The sequence below is a fragment of the Dicentrarchus labrax genome, unplaced genomic scaffold (genome assembly GCF_905237075.1).
Source record: "Dicentrarchus labrax unplaced genomic scaffold, dlabrax2021, whole genome shotgun sequence".
NCBI classification, from domain to species: Eukaryota; Metazoa; Chordata; class Actinopteri; family Moronidae; genus Dicentrarchus; species Dicentrarchus labrax.
The window spans coordinates 774,172-790,036 of record NW_026136705.1 but is presented as its reverse complement, the minus strand read 5'-3'; positions in this window follow the sequence as shown (position 1 = coordinate 790,036).

Genomic DNA, 15,865 nt, shown 5'->3' with positions numbered 1-15,865 from the left:
AAGTTGATAAAATTTTGGGCTTGTATCCATATGGTTAAATGCACCATGTTGCTTATGATAAAAACAACAACTAAATATATGTAATCTAATGTAATGAAATCCTTCCTCTAATTACCATCTTCCTCCTCCTCCTTGTCCTATCACTTAGGCACTCCTCCTCTCCTCTATCTCCTCCCTAAAACACAGCTTTCCTCACCTTTTCCTCCTTTTTTTGGGGCCTTTAAGTTTTCCTCCTATCCCCTCCCAGGCTTACTCCTGCATCTATGTGATCTTCATCCTTTCCCCTCCTATTTCACCTCCTACCCCAACCTTTCATCTCCTGCTCTCCTTTCGTTCTCTTCGTTATCCTTGACTTTCACTCCTCTTCCTTTTTTCAACTCCTACCCTCTCTCCTCTCCAGTCTCTCTTCCATTACCTTCCTCTCCTCCTCTTCCTTCCTCCTATTCTTTTTTCGTCATGCTCTCCTCTCTTCATGCTGCTCCTCTTTCCACTTTACTTCAGCTTCACCTTTTTTTATTTACTTTCCTCCTGCTCCTTCTCCTCAGTCACATCTCCATCCTCCTTCCATGTTCACCTTCCCATCTTCCCCTCGTTAACGAGTCGGTGTCAGCCGTGACGTTCTGGTTAAACTGTGAGATTTGCCTCGCTAACCGTTTCGCTTCGGTCAGACAAGCAGCAAATTAGGCCTGCAAGTGTGTGTGTGTGTGTGTGTGTGTGTGTGTGTCTTGTGTACATGCATGAGAATGTGTTTCTACAAGTGTGTGCATATGTTACAATGTGTTCATGTGCATTAATGTGGGTGGATGTTTTCTATATCCATTTCTTTTTGTGAGAGAAAGTGTGTCCTCGATTGTAGAAACGCTAATCACTTAATTAAGGAGAAAAGAATAAAGACGCAGCATTAGACAACAAAATGATAAAAGTTAACAACATAAAACGCAGCTGGAGAGGGAGGTATGTGGAGGGAACATCCCTCATCTGTAAAGTGATCTGTGACAGAATTCATTTCAGTGATGATGAAAAAGGTTTTGGCGAGGACTGGAGGGAGCGGAGCGTTGATTAAATCTCCATTGCAGTGATTATGGCGTCGTCAGTGAGCTGCCAGGAAGAGATCAGCCAAAAGCGACTATTATCATCTGCAGCAGTCAGTCTGGGTTCAACTCACTCCCCAAACACTGTCCTGACAAGAGGCACTGCTCACTTCATGCTCCTGTTATCTTACACACTTTCAGATTGCCCAAAACTGCCCCTGTAAAGCATGACTTCAGCTAAAATATCATCTTTGCCCTGTAAGATATAAAGGGCAGCAGTGCACAGAAAGTTGTGATGCAGGTCATGGTTAGGATTAGCACCCCAGAAGACATATCATTTTTTTTCTGCCATACGGGCATCCAAGAGGAAACTTTTGCAGCGTTTCTTTGAACATGGGGGGCAGCAGTGCTGGGTCCAGTAAGATGATTGGAAGTGTATTCTTTTGAATCTTTCAGTTTGAATGCAGGTCCTGTTGAGTGGTAGCAACATTTCCAGTGAACAAATGGCCCTACTCAACCTTCCAGGAACCCAGAAACCTTCAGAGAGCCTACTTTCCTTTGACTTTTGGTTTATTGGCCGTAATTCCTGCTTCCCAAAATGTGTCTATATTAGGAGGCAGAACTCTAAACTTTACTCAAACACTGGAGGCATGGCAGAATACAACATATTGTACAGTGCCCCTCAAAATAAAATCCTGGACAGTCAAAACTCAAAAGTTGCCCAGCAGTTCAATGTGGAGAAGGTGAGAACGGTTCAGCTATATTTAGATTTTTTCGGACAGGTAGCGGCAACCAGGAGACAACCGATCGAAGAAAAGCTGCTCTCTGAGGTCAACAGCTTCCGAATTCTCTGAAAAACTGTAACTCAAACAAGGAGACTGTCCCAAGAAAAATGACATTTCAGCAGATTCCCCAAAACTTTTTTAGTGACAGGAAACAGTGTGACGTTACAGAGCCACAGAGAGAATAGGTTAGGGTGGCTAGATGGCTCAACAACACATCAGACTTTAACATCGCCTCCTGTTTTGTTCCCTATCGACAGTCAACGTTGGTTTCTTATAACCATGACTACAGTGTTTCCCTGACCTACTCCTTTTAGTGCCTAAACCTGACCAAACCTTAACCTTAGCTGTATCAGATCAGGAAACAGGTATATTCAACTATGACTTGTCGGTGTGGATTTCAAAGACACAGCTAAACGATGTTTAGGGGCATCAGGTCGGTTTGTTGCAGTAAATCTGGCTTTCAGTGTTGCGTTTATTCGCCATTGTCAGCCCTCACAAATATTGCACTAATCAACTAAACTTATATTTCTTGTTTTTAGTTTAAGGTGTTTTGTTCCTTCGAAAAAAATCTATTTTAATTTAACTTTAACAGAAACATGCTCAATTAAATCTGGTTAATTTTGGGTTCCAGTGTACATTTAGATTCACTCTAACGTGGCTCTACTCGAATGAAGTCTTACTTGAAAATATCCTACTAATCCCATGTATTTTACTATAGAATAAGTTGCATATTGTGGCTTTAATATCAGTTCAAGCCTGCCTGATGCTCTCTGTGTCAGTATATACCCATAATCTCCTTACTGAGTGGCCTCTGGGGTGTATTCAGATGGTCACAATATCTTCAGCAGAGGGCAGAGGTTGAAGGAAATGGCTCTTAGCTCCATGACGTCTTTACATAACACCATAAAGCTGGTCTCATGTGAATAAAAGACCTTGCAGGGCAAATTCTGCCGTCTAGAGGATAAGAAACAACTCCCTCTCTCCTTCTCTGTCTTCCGTCTTTTTCTCCCTTTTCTTTCTTCCTCTTCCACATCTTTTCTCTCCCCACGGTTGTTCTACCATTTTTCTGTCCGCGTCTCTTTTTTCGTGTGTAAAAACCCAAATTGCTGGATTATGACAAAGTCACCTTGCCCTCGCACTTCAGCTCTCAGACGGGGAAACAAACACACACACACACCTCCTATTACTCCGTTTAAACAATGTGTCACGCCTACTTTTCAGTGTCTCCTTTCTCTCTCTCTCTCTCTCTCTCTCTCTCTCTCTCTCTCTCTCCTCTCTCTCTCTCTCTCTCTCTCTCTCTCTCTCTCTCACACACACACACACACACACACACACACTTGTAGAGACCTGGGGAGGCTGCATGAGTTCAGTATGACCCTGATGGAGGGAAGAGAAATTACAAAAGATTTTAAAAAAGAGCAAAGACGATTTCATGGTAGATTTTTTCTTCAAGCTAGTCGAGGGCAATTCCACAGGCTGTGGTTATCTTTCTTTTCGGGACTGGTGAGATGCACTTTTGCAGGTTGATTTTATAATGTGCCACTATGTCATTGGGTTTTACTTTTTTAGTGGCATCCACTCAAACTGTTGTTGGCAGCTGCTGTTTACCGCTGTAGGTGTGGTGGCAGGTGCCTAAAATAGTGGCAGCCATGGGCATTACATCAGAAGCTGGCAAATTTATTACTGAGGTTCCTCGCCAATGGCTGCGGTAGACGCCACCAGAAGTGCCACAGCTAAAGTATGTTGCCACTCTAAATGGAAAAAAAGCATCAACTTTTGTCATCTGTCACATGACAGGAGAAGAATGAAGAAAGAACTTGAGAGAGAAGTTGAAGAGAAGTGTTTTGCAAATCGCTGCTTAAAGATGGCGTGACTTTCAGATTTCTGGTGTTTAAAATGAGCTGTTATTCCAGTCCACCGCATCGATCCGCCATGTTTCTACCGGAGTTGGGAGGTAACAAAGTACAAATACTTCATTACTGTAGTGTAGTATTTGTAGGCATCTACATTTTTTAAAAAAGTTTTCATGCACCCATTAATATCAAGCTTGGCCGAGCCTTAGTGGGGGTCCCGACCCCCAGGGTGGGAACTACTGGCCTAGAATGGACAAGCCAGACACTGTCTCTAGATAGTTCTCTCCGGTCTCTTCTATTCTATTCACAAACATCCGACCGTCCTCCTTTCACTTGAGCTGGTAAACAGATTAGCATCCTGTCCTGAAAACACTGCAGCACCAATCCCATCAGCCCCCACTTCCTGTGCCCGTTACTCTTTCATCCCGTCTGTGAGTCTGTGCCCGGACTCAGACTGTTTGATAACAGCGGCAAAAGCGATGAGGTAGGGAAGAGGAGAGGGGGAGTGTTTTCATCAGACGAATGCTGTTTCAATTTTTCATTTCCGCAGGGTGTAAGGCCACACACCGATGAAGTATGGAGAGATGGCGAGGTGATGGATAGAGGAGTGTGTGCGCACATATGTGCGTAGAAAGAGAGAGAAGTGTAGGAAAAGAGAGCTCGAGATACCTGACTGACACAAACACACAGACAGAGGTTCAACTAAAGTGACTCAGAGGTTGAAATAATCTTATTAGTTGAGTCACCCAAGTGGCTTTAAGCCTTAAAGAGTAATCTTTGTGATTATTTTATATACAATATGTATACATACATTTAGGGTGGCATTGTTAGCCATGCTTAAAACCAAGAAATCGGAGCAATAACAAGGGAGTGAACAGGGTCGAGAACAATATAACTGATTAATACATGTTTTATTTTAACAAAAAGATCCATGTTAAAAAAGCTGCTGGAGGAAGCTGAGCTACACACACTCACCAAATTATAGTTAGTAAAGACGATGACAAATGTGTCATCTCCATGCAGACGTGATTCTAAATTGTGGAAAATGAATCTGTACACTTTGTATTAGTCGATCTGTGCAAATAGTTTTCATATTGTCAGAAGTTGTGCATGAAGGTGCTGAACTATAAAATGGACACAAGATGGCGACAAAACACATACAATCTCATTGCCTGTGTGTGTCATTCTCAGCTAAACGCATTCAGGAGCCGAGGAGAGTTCAAACATCACAAGCTTTCATTGTTGCATTTTCTCTGTTCAGTTTAACAGGACCAGGGATACATTAGAGATGCTGCTTTAATACTGATGTGTAATACTGAAACACTGATGTGTTTCTGTGGGTCAGAGATGTTCACAAGTCTTTTTTTGCAAGTCCAAGTCAAGTCTCAAGTCTTTGTGGGGTGAGACTTGGTCAAGTCTCAAGTCTTTGGTCACAAGTCCAAGTCAAGTCTCAAGTCTTTGGTCACGAGTCCAAGTCGTTGTATGTCTCTTCTGGTTGCAATGAGCCTTCTGTCATCTGCTGCTATCCGGTGTACTAAGAATGCAGTTTTCCGGTTTTGTCAAACAGCTACCCCTAGAGTCGCTGCGGAGTACTTGTATTTAACGTTAACTGTCGTAAATACCACTCACCAGAGCCGTCTCTATATACGGCTCTGCGTCTCTGCACTCACAGCCTGATCCCCTCCCCCCTGTATACTGGTACGTAGATAGATAGATAGATAGATAGATAGATAGATAGATAGATAGATAGATAGATAGATAGATAGATAGATAGATAGATAGATGGGGAAATTCACTTGTCACAGCAACATTTGAGTGAAATAAATACAGATATAAAAAAGAGGAACATTTGCATACAGCAGGTCCAAGGTCTTATTGTCTCTGGTGGTGCATGTGACAAACTGGTGGAAGGTTGGGAGTGTGGACGAGAGAGAAACGTGGTTGAAGTCCCCTGTGATGATGATGATAATGAAGGCCTCTGGGTGTTTCGTTTGTAGTCCTGCAGTCGCAGTGTGTCTGGAAGCCGGGCATGGTACTGTTGGAGTCTGGTATCTGCTCGTGTAGCCACATTTGTTGCACAGTGATGACTGCAGGGATGAATAGTTTAAACCTCCTCTTCTTCATCCTCTGTTTAACCCCCGCTCTGCAGTCTCGCCGTCTCCTCCTCAGCTCCTTCGGTATGGAGGGTCTCTCTCCAGTCATGACGCTAGGGTGCCTCAGGGCGATCATCTGGTCACGGGTGTAAACAATACGACTCCCCGTCGCCATGGAGACCCGTGCAAACAAAAAATAAAAAGTGCTCAAAAACGCCAAAAAAGTATTTAGGCGACGTGAACAAAGTAGTAAGAAAGTAAGAAAAGAGTTAAAAATAGCAAAAAACACTCTGAAAGTGTAAACACACATGTTCAGTAGGATGGAAGTTCGGACATCGATCAGGCAAAGATAGACTCCGAAGATGTCTGTTGACCAGGTAACGTCTGAGTGAATGCCGTAAAGCAATTGGTGATTTTCGCGAGATTTGGCGGGGCACCACCTTTCAGACTTGCATTGCTGGTTCTGCCAGCGGCGTCCCTCTACAGCTTTGCTATCGGGATGATTTGCTATACTACAAGTTTGTTTACCATTGAAATGACTGTTATATTAAAGTAAAAATCTTGCATAGTGTGCCTTTGACATCATTCCAATTAGTGCAAAAAAATCACACTTTAGCTAAATGCAAACAACTTGTAAGCGAAACACTTAAAAGTACTTTAAACACTTGTATATGTTACTTCTGTGTTATTTGCAATTACAAATTTGTTCACAAAAAAAAGCAAAACTGTTGCTGCCATATTATCTGAAATATACTGTATGCTGCACACACCAGCCAAAATAACAATGGTAATCTATTGAGTGGCTGGTAAAATTTCAACATTCACTAGTCTAGCCATTTTGCCAGTGGACAAAAAAAGTTAAAGGTTTGCACTCTGCAACCGTATTGTTTAATTACACTGGATCTCTAATGACACATTCCTCTATCCTCTCACTCAAACTCAGTGTAATGGTAACCAGGTAAACCTGTAACATTAACGTTACGTGGGCAACAATTAACCTGTAACCTGCCTGTAAGCCGACAGTATAACTATGTATTTTTCTACGGTTAACGTTAGCCAGTAGATGGTGGCAACGTAGATGATTAACGTTACCCGACCTTTTTTTTTACTTCATGTCAACGCCACTCAGTGCAAACAAGTGCGACATGCAAACTAACATTCACTCATCTATTTAAATATTCAGTTACAAAGCTAGTAGCAAGCTCAGTGGTTACATAGTTGATGCTGAGCTAACTGTCCATATGCACTAATGTGACTGATCTATCCAGGTGAGTTTTCAGGTGCCTGATAAAATGTGATGTGGTGGATCCAGCATCCTTGATTCGGGTACTGCAGACTTTGCAGTCAGCGCTCATTTTGTTGGTGCCGTCATGTTTGAAGTTTTTATAACCAAATGTAATCACAAATGGTACAGCAGCAGCTACAGGTGTGCCGCTGGTCGCCATAGTCGTCATCTGGGCGTGCACCCGATGCGTGATATGGTTACCACGGTTACCGTGAAAAAAAGGAAGGAATCACATTAAGCTTGTCAGAGGTTTCAGAGTTTCCTCAATATTAATACGCCAAAAAAGAAAACATAATGATTTTTCATGAGTCCGAGTCGAGTCTGAAGTCTTTTGAGCACGAGTCCAAGTCAAGTCTGAAGTCTCTGTGTGTGCGACTTAAGTGCGACTCAAGTCCTAGTTGCAAACTCGAGTCCCCATCTCTGCTGTGGGTATTTGTAGAAGAACATCTGATCTACCGTTATTGTGCTGATTTAAGATGGTGATGGTGGATTTGTTCATATCAAAGGAGACAAAGAGCACACTGACTTCAGCACCAGTTTTATTGCAGAGAAACATTATCTTACAAAATTGTATTATTTCAGTAATAAATAAAGAACAAAAACCAAAAGTGCAAAGAAACGTTTTATTCTTTTTTATTCTCTCTTTTCTCTTTTATTGAGCTGCTAAAGTAACTTTACGTTGCATCTTTTAATGTACATCTCTCTCTCTCTTTCTCTGCTACTGTGGTAAGTCAGAAGCAGGAGCTGATGGTATAATTTCTTTTTTCCCACCTTCCACATTTTTCTCTTCCACACAAGAAACACCTTAAGATACATATTACAGGAGCCCATACACACATTTTTCATAATTGTACCTGCACAAAATCTTGTTCCAGTACAAGAACAAATGCGATTTCACTATTCTCTGATAACTTAAGATCCTGACGTCCAATGACTGAAATCCTTCATCTGGTTAAAAACGACCAAGATCTGAAATGTGTATCATAAAAAGTCAATGTATGACAGCTTCTGGCAGACAACCACAACACTGACGCATGCACAAAGAGGATATGACGCCATTGACAGGCGACTGGCAGCATTACTTGAATAAAATTAACATTTCAACACAACTCAACTACTTATATAATATAGCTTTAGATTTTATAGACATTTGAATTACATATTATGGCTTTAAGCCAGGGGCAACATGGCCTGGTACATCTTTCATCCTGTTTCAACCTTGTAACTAACACATGGTAATTTCCCAGCCCTATGGAGAAACAGCAGAGGCAGTGAAAGACTGCTCGGCAGACAGAACCAGAATTAGGACATCAGCAGCACACACACATCGTGGTAGCTCAGCAGTGATGATGTATGCACCCCCATACAAACCACTAACCCTGCATATTTCAGAAACATGACCACAGTTATCGCCGCGATGGTAAGAAACGCCCTCTTCTTTGATTGGCCGACCCATTTCCCTTCTCCCCCCACCTCCCCGGGCCCCGGGCGGATGAGGGCAAAGAGAAGGATATAATCAGTAACCCAATGGCAAATAATGTAAAAAATGGGATCATGGGTAAATCGCTGTTGCATGAAACCAACAAACACATCATTCCCAAACACAGCAGCCAAACGCAGCCAATGCTGATATTTCTGACCCTGATGCTTCTCTCAGTTTTCAGACTCAGGTAGGTGACGGGGGTGTACGACTGCTAGGTACTGCTCCGCACAGGTAAGGCACTGAAACAACAGCCGTCCAAGATAAACAATGAACACAATGTTAAACCCTGCCTTCATCATCCCTTGCCGCTCCATGAAGATTCCACAGCAGTAAAACACGGAGGCGAGACAACCGATCGGCTCTGGGGCGATTATATTGTAGGTGAGGAAGTCTGAGTGGCTCACTGTCTTCGCCGTGGACAGTTGGCGCTGTTTCCACCACCGCTGGATCCCCACACGGAGGATGAGGGCTAAGAGAGGGAGGAGGAGAAGCAAGGAGGTGCAGGTGAAAGTGGTGAAGGCTACTGAGCTGACGACAGACTCAGAGCACGTATAGAAGTGGGGGTAGATGAAGGAGCTGGACATGACCAAAGAAATGGAGATGGAGGCGTTGTGTGGAGAGCGTGAGTCGAAAGACATATCTGCTCAAACAGAGGCCTGTGGAAGAGGGGAAAAGGAAGAAGTCAAGACATGGATGAAGAAATAAATGCCATCCCATGATGTTAGAATACTATTTATTTGCAGCAAATCGTTTTGAAGAAACTTAACTTAATGTATCTGGAAAGTTCTTTGGTTTTCCTACACCTGCTATAGTAAATACAGCATGATTAATTGTTTGAATGTCTAAACCTAACCACACTAGACTCCAGATGAGAAGCCCGGTCTCTGGTGGCATTGGTGGCTTTGTTCACTTCTGTTCATACCCCAAAAAATACATCCCCACCAATACTCTGATAGCATTTCCTTCAAAACATAATTTATAGGAGACATGGTTGGATAAATGACAGACCAGCATTTCTTAATATATCACGTTCTGCTACCAACATATTATTATTAACATATTAACATATTAATACATGCATCTGAATGTGTAAATAAGTCAAAGGTGAGCAGGGCTGAGGGATTTTTGCATACAGCAAATGAAATAAAGATGTGGTAACAACTGTACCATAAATGACAGTAGGCAAATATTGCTGTCACATTTTTCAGAGCACAGGGTCAGCTGCCGAACAGCAACGCAGGTAGATAATTCAGTACCTTGCTCAAGAGCCCTTTAACGGCACTGATTCTGGTCAACAAAGGACTGTGATGTACTTAATCCATAATGAATATAATCATTAATTGCAGTGCTATAGGAAATGAGCTCCACTTCAACCAACATCAACAATAAAATCCTGCTTTTACATTAATGCATGAGTCATAATCATCTAAAAATATCATATGTAATAGTGTACTTCAATTACATTTTCTTGATAATACTTTTGTTAACAACTCTTTTTATTTGGGTTCTCAGAGCTCCAGACAGATGGAAACATAGAAACAATATTCCCAGTACAGATATAAAGAAAAACAAACAAACATAAACAATAAAGCAGAAAGAAAACTGTTCATTTGTATTCAGCACTGTCAAACATGCATGGGGACTAGATTAATTAGTGATGAATTATACACATCTGGCGTGACATCAATCTCATAGTTGTTGGTTAGATTTCCATCAATACCGTGAACATCTGACAGGATTCAAATGACTGGTGTATATTCAAATCAAACTGAGCCCAGAGCACCTGTCTGCTGCTTACGTGTCAAACTGTGTGTACAAAGTTTAGTTTTTTTAATCACTGTCATAACCCGGCTCCTAGGCCATGACAAATATGGAGGAGGGCACAGCAGATGGCAATAAGTTCAGTAATTTATTACAGTAAATTGAGGTGTGAATGAAGAAACAAAACAGAAGTCAAACACATGAGAGAGAGAGCCAGAACAAAGCTGGGCTGGGGTTTTTGTCATGTAGGAGAACCTCACCCAGGTGCTCCAAATGTGGCTGGTTGCTGATGGTACCTTCAAGGACAGACAGGGAAAACAATAACTTGTGCACATCAGCATGTTAGGCAGGGACATCATATATGTGGACTGAAGATAGAAAAGAAAATTTAACAGAGTTGTCCTGATGTCTCTTAGTGCCTGTTAATCATCTAGAATCTAGATGGAGATAACTGAAGCTCTCAGACAGTGCAGTGTGCTGTGTCCATCAGTCTATGTCTGTGAAAACCTCACAACCATTTTCCAACCTTAAACTATCACCTAGCTCCAACCATTTTATTTATGGAGCCGGTTTAGAGGCACACATGTCCCAGGAGTTTATTTTAGGGCAAATAAATCAGCGTCACAGGATTCAAATGACCTGTAACTAAAACTGGTGCTTATTCAAATCAAATGGTGTCAGGCTGCCCAGAACACCTGTCTGATCTGTGAACCTGCGCGCGTGTCTGCTTCTACCCTTGTGATGACTTCAGAGAAGTGTGTGAAAGGTCTGTACATTTTGTCGTGTTCTGGGTTTTCAGCAGTTGAAGGTGTGTAGCATCAGGTGGCATCTGAATTAGTTTTTTAGTGTGTAAATAGACACATCTGAGCAGGACTACGGCATATTTGCTTGAAGCTAATGCAGTAATGATGTTACTTAAGGGACCCCTTTTCTATTGCTACAATTAGTACACTGACGACCCCTGGCTCATGGTAGATTATATTCAATGATGCACAACAATAACAGTACAGAACAACTGATACAACTGTACAATGAGCTCAAATAGAATTTTGAGCAGATTATTTTCTGTAATTTAGCTTATTTTTGGATGTTTTTAGGAACTTTTTATACAATTTTCTCTCTGTATTATGTATTTTTGCATTTTTAACAATCATACATACTGAGTAGGCTTCCTTTTTGATGAATTCAGTGTTCTTCTCCATAGAACAAGGCTGTTTAGCAAAAAGCAATGGGTCTGTGAATATAGCTTGTGTTCAAGTTTTCACCGTGTCCTTATCCTGTGAGACATAACTTAATAATCTAAACTTTAATAATAACAATTCCATCTAGTTTTCTTCATAGAAATGGAGAAAATACTGAAATATAGGCATACTGTGTACTTTCAAGAAAGAAGTTTTCTTACAACCCTTGAGGTCAAGAAGGCCTGTGACCCCCTTGTGAACCCGTGGCGACCCCTAGTGGGGATCCTGACCCCCAGGTTGGGAACCACTGCTATAAATGGTAGTAGAAAAATGTTCTAGCTGCAGAACAACAACACTGATTCGCCTTGCTCAAGGGCACTTTCGTTGATTCTGGCTGATAAAGGACTTCACCCAACTGTGCATCATCTATTGTGCACCAGTTTCCCCAGTAGTGGAGTGTAACTAAGTATATTTACTCACAAGTACAAGTACTTTCCTTAAGAACAAATGTGATGTACTTGTATTTTAGTCAAGTCTTTTCTTTTCATACTATTTTCTACTTCTAATCACGTACTACATTTCAGAAGTATATCTTATACTTTAAATGAATTACTAGTTATATAGTTAAATAAATAATTTTGCACAAAACATATGAAAAGCTTATAAAACATGATGCTTTGTTATAAATTAAACTACCAAACATTATATTAAGGTACAGCTGAAATGATTAGTCATAACCATTCATGGTTCCAGCTTCAGAAGCCAGAGGCAACTCTTGATCTCTATTTATCTATGGGTCATGCATTTGTCCGTCAGGTGTCATCACCACTTTGTTTTTTTATTCAAATAAAACATTTGAATTTGGATTTAACTAAAAGAAAGAGAGACACAGGTGGAGTGAGTTCACAGAGGGATGAGACAGTGGGAGGAAGATCAGAAACAAATACTCATAAGGTTGGTGTTATTTTAATATCATCATCTTCTTAAATCATAAATAGTGGATGGACAGAAAACAGACTTTATCTTGTTTGGAAACTTGCACAGTTGATACTGTATATTTTATAAACTCAGTGGATTTCCCACAGACACCTGAAGGTCAATTTAATCGTTAGGGTTGGTCAGGCTTAGGTTTGAGACTTTGGAAGCAGAGGGCATTTAACAGGCAGGTAACGTTATGAAAGATGCTTTTTAGTTGCATCATGGAAGATGTAGAATCCAGCGATTTCGAACCCTGACTGACCAGGGATTAAAAGTCTGCTTTTTTAACATCCTCTCTTAACATAATATGGAATGCTAATTTCCTTGGCAAGTTACAAAAATGTCAAAACTGATCGTATCAGTAAAGTATTTCATTTGTTTCCCGCCAATTTCGTCAATCTTGCAATAGTGACAACAGCACCGACATGTAAAGTCAGCAGTGACATGAAACATGAAATCTTTTACAAAATATATTTCTTAGAACTTAAACAACAGTAGCTTATATAAAAGTATAGCTGAAAATATATACATATATTTTGTTGCAGGACTGTGGAGTGTGTGTTAGCCAGAATGCCAACATTAGCCAGCTAAAACCCCAATATCACAATATATTATACATGCTTTGCAGTATTGTTATTTTTGACTTTGTCGTGGTGGTTGTTGACTGTTTGTAGACGACTCCATTTCGAAGCTAACAACCTGTAAACATGACATTTACATTTAATCACGTCATAAAGTTGTTCTAAAGTTGTTTTAACATTCTCAGGAGATGTGTGCCAAGATTAGCATTCATTTTGAATTATTTTTCTGTCCACTTGTATTTAACTAAAGTGTATTCGCTTGTCTTTTAGCTCGGTTTTGGTCTCCACCAGCTCCTGAGTGAAATATCTGGCTCTTCAGCTGCTAATCGCTCCACTTCACTGGCTACACTCTCTGGTGCTGAGCAGGTATTCAGTGCGTTTATATGACCTTTTCTTTTGCTGAAAATAGTGTCCTGCAATGTCTGTTTTTATTAGAAAACTTATGAAACCCAAATCAGATCTGTGTTTGTGAATTTAAATGAAAAGACAGTGGAATCGACATAGTTTTTTTAGAGTTTAACTTATTTCTGCAACACGTTTATTTTTCCTGCTTTTAAAAATAAAGATACTCTGAATCAAACTTACGTTAGCTTTTAAACAATTGCAAAATGCATGCTCTAATACTTTCCCAAACGATATCGCCCATGCTATGCAAAGAAAGTCAAATATGACATTTATATGAGGATTAACCTACTTTAAACTCAGCAATAGTCAAGTCCTGTCCATTGTTATGTCTGTATCTTCCAAAAACACACATTTGTGTCATAGGACTTTACAATCTGTACAATATAAAACACACACTATCTAAGTTTAGATGTCTTTTTCTCTTCCAGATATGTCAGTAAACTCTTCTTCCTTCACCAATGACTCCCTTCTTCATCCTAACCATTCCTCCATCCATTCTGCAATATATTGCCTCATCACCACACCAGGTTCCTCAATCTACATCACATTCCTCATCGCAAGCATCCTCCTCCTCGTCCCTCTCTGCACCTTCATCCTCTACCTGGGTCTTCAACGATGGCGGCAACAGTGCTCCACCTCCACAGCAGCAATGACGAGTCACTCAGACGCCTTCACCTACCACATGGTCACCATGGAGCTGATTGGTGTCTTCGGGTGCACCGTCTGCTGTAGTGGTATTTATGTCAATCATGTCAATGTATTATTGATGGGGCTCCATCTTTGGTCCTTTCACTGGTATGGAGAGACGTTCTTTCACACTCTGACCTGTGTGGAGCGCTACCTGGCTGTTGTTCATCCAATCACCTATCTGAGTCTGAGAAGAGAGAGAGGGATCAGAATCAGAAATATCAGCATTGGGTGTGTTTGGCTGCTTTCCTTTGGAGGAACATGTCTGATAATTTTAGAAAATGTCTACATAATGGTGGAATTCAGCGTTTTGATTATCTCCTTGATCATCATCTCCTTCTGCAGTCTTTCTGTTCTCTGCGTTCTAATCCGTCCAGGGCCAGGTGAACAGGGAGGGGACAGGGAGAGAGTTGACCAATCAAAGCAGAGGGCTTTCTACACCATCATGGCCATACTGGGAGTTCTGTTGGTGAGGGTTTTTTGGAATATGGTTTGGTTTGTGCTTAATATCGTAAAAGCAGCTAGTGAGTGTGCGATGAGTGTGTCTGGTTACTGGTTTAATCTCCCCAGCAGTCTGGTGTTACCTCTGCTGTTTCTACACAGAGCAGGGCTATTAGGGTGCAGTAAGAACAACACCAAATGATGATAAGAATTAGATTTGCAATTTTTTGATGAAGGTAAAATGTGTGACAAAACAGCATTATAATGATTTAATGTAGTGCTGCAGAGATTCCCTGACCTACAAATCTTCTTCTCCAGATTCAAGAAAATATGTTTGTTTGATACAGACCCCAAAAAAATTTCACATCATCGTGATTTAAATAGTTATTTTTTTTGTGAAAATTCAATTTGTGATGCAAAAATGATAGTTCCAACATTAATTGTGATGTTGCAATATCTGTCAAAATAATTGCAATGTGATGTTTTTACCATATAAAGCCCTAGTTTTAACATAATTTAATTGATTGTGTTTAAATGTACTGTATCTGTTGAAGTAGCTGAAATAAAGCCACTGGATGTAGAAGAAAAAAATCTTTTGAAGAATAGGAAAATAAATTTCAACAACTAATTATAAAATAATAATGGTAAGCATTTTAATTTATTTTCCCATGTTTCTAGTTCATTTCTGTATATATATATATATATATATTTAAAAATATCCACTTTCTGAATTAATTAATATTTCTTTCTGTATATTTAAAAAAAAGGCCATTATTTTTTCCTTATTCTTTTACTTATTACTGTTTTTCCTTTCCATAGTAGCATGCTATATCTTAACATTTGTATTTGGACTAATATTACCCTCTTATACCCATTATTAATAACAATATGTAACCCATTTAATACCTTTTTTGTTATTACTTAATTATTATTTCTTGATTATCAAACTATCACCATGTTATCACCAAGCTGAAATGTAAAGTGCTACCCAGGGTTATTGCAATAAAAGAATAAATGTAGGATTTCTAGTGACATAAATATTGATGCAGAAAAGCTCTGTATAATGTTTAATCCTCACAGGTTCTGTGTATATGTGTGTCTTGTGTTCATAGCATTCACATACATGCATTTCCTGAATGTATTTATGTAAATACGAAACACTGTATATTATATAGGCCTACTATTATTTTTTTTCATTTGAGCATTACTGTAATTGTTTATTTATCAATGAGTCAAAAGAATGCAGGGAGGACCAAAATGCGGTGAGAAGCAGGAGACTGAAAAAACATTTTAAGGAGCTT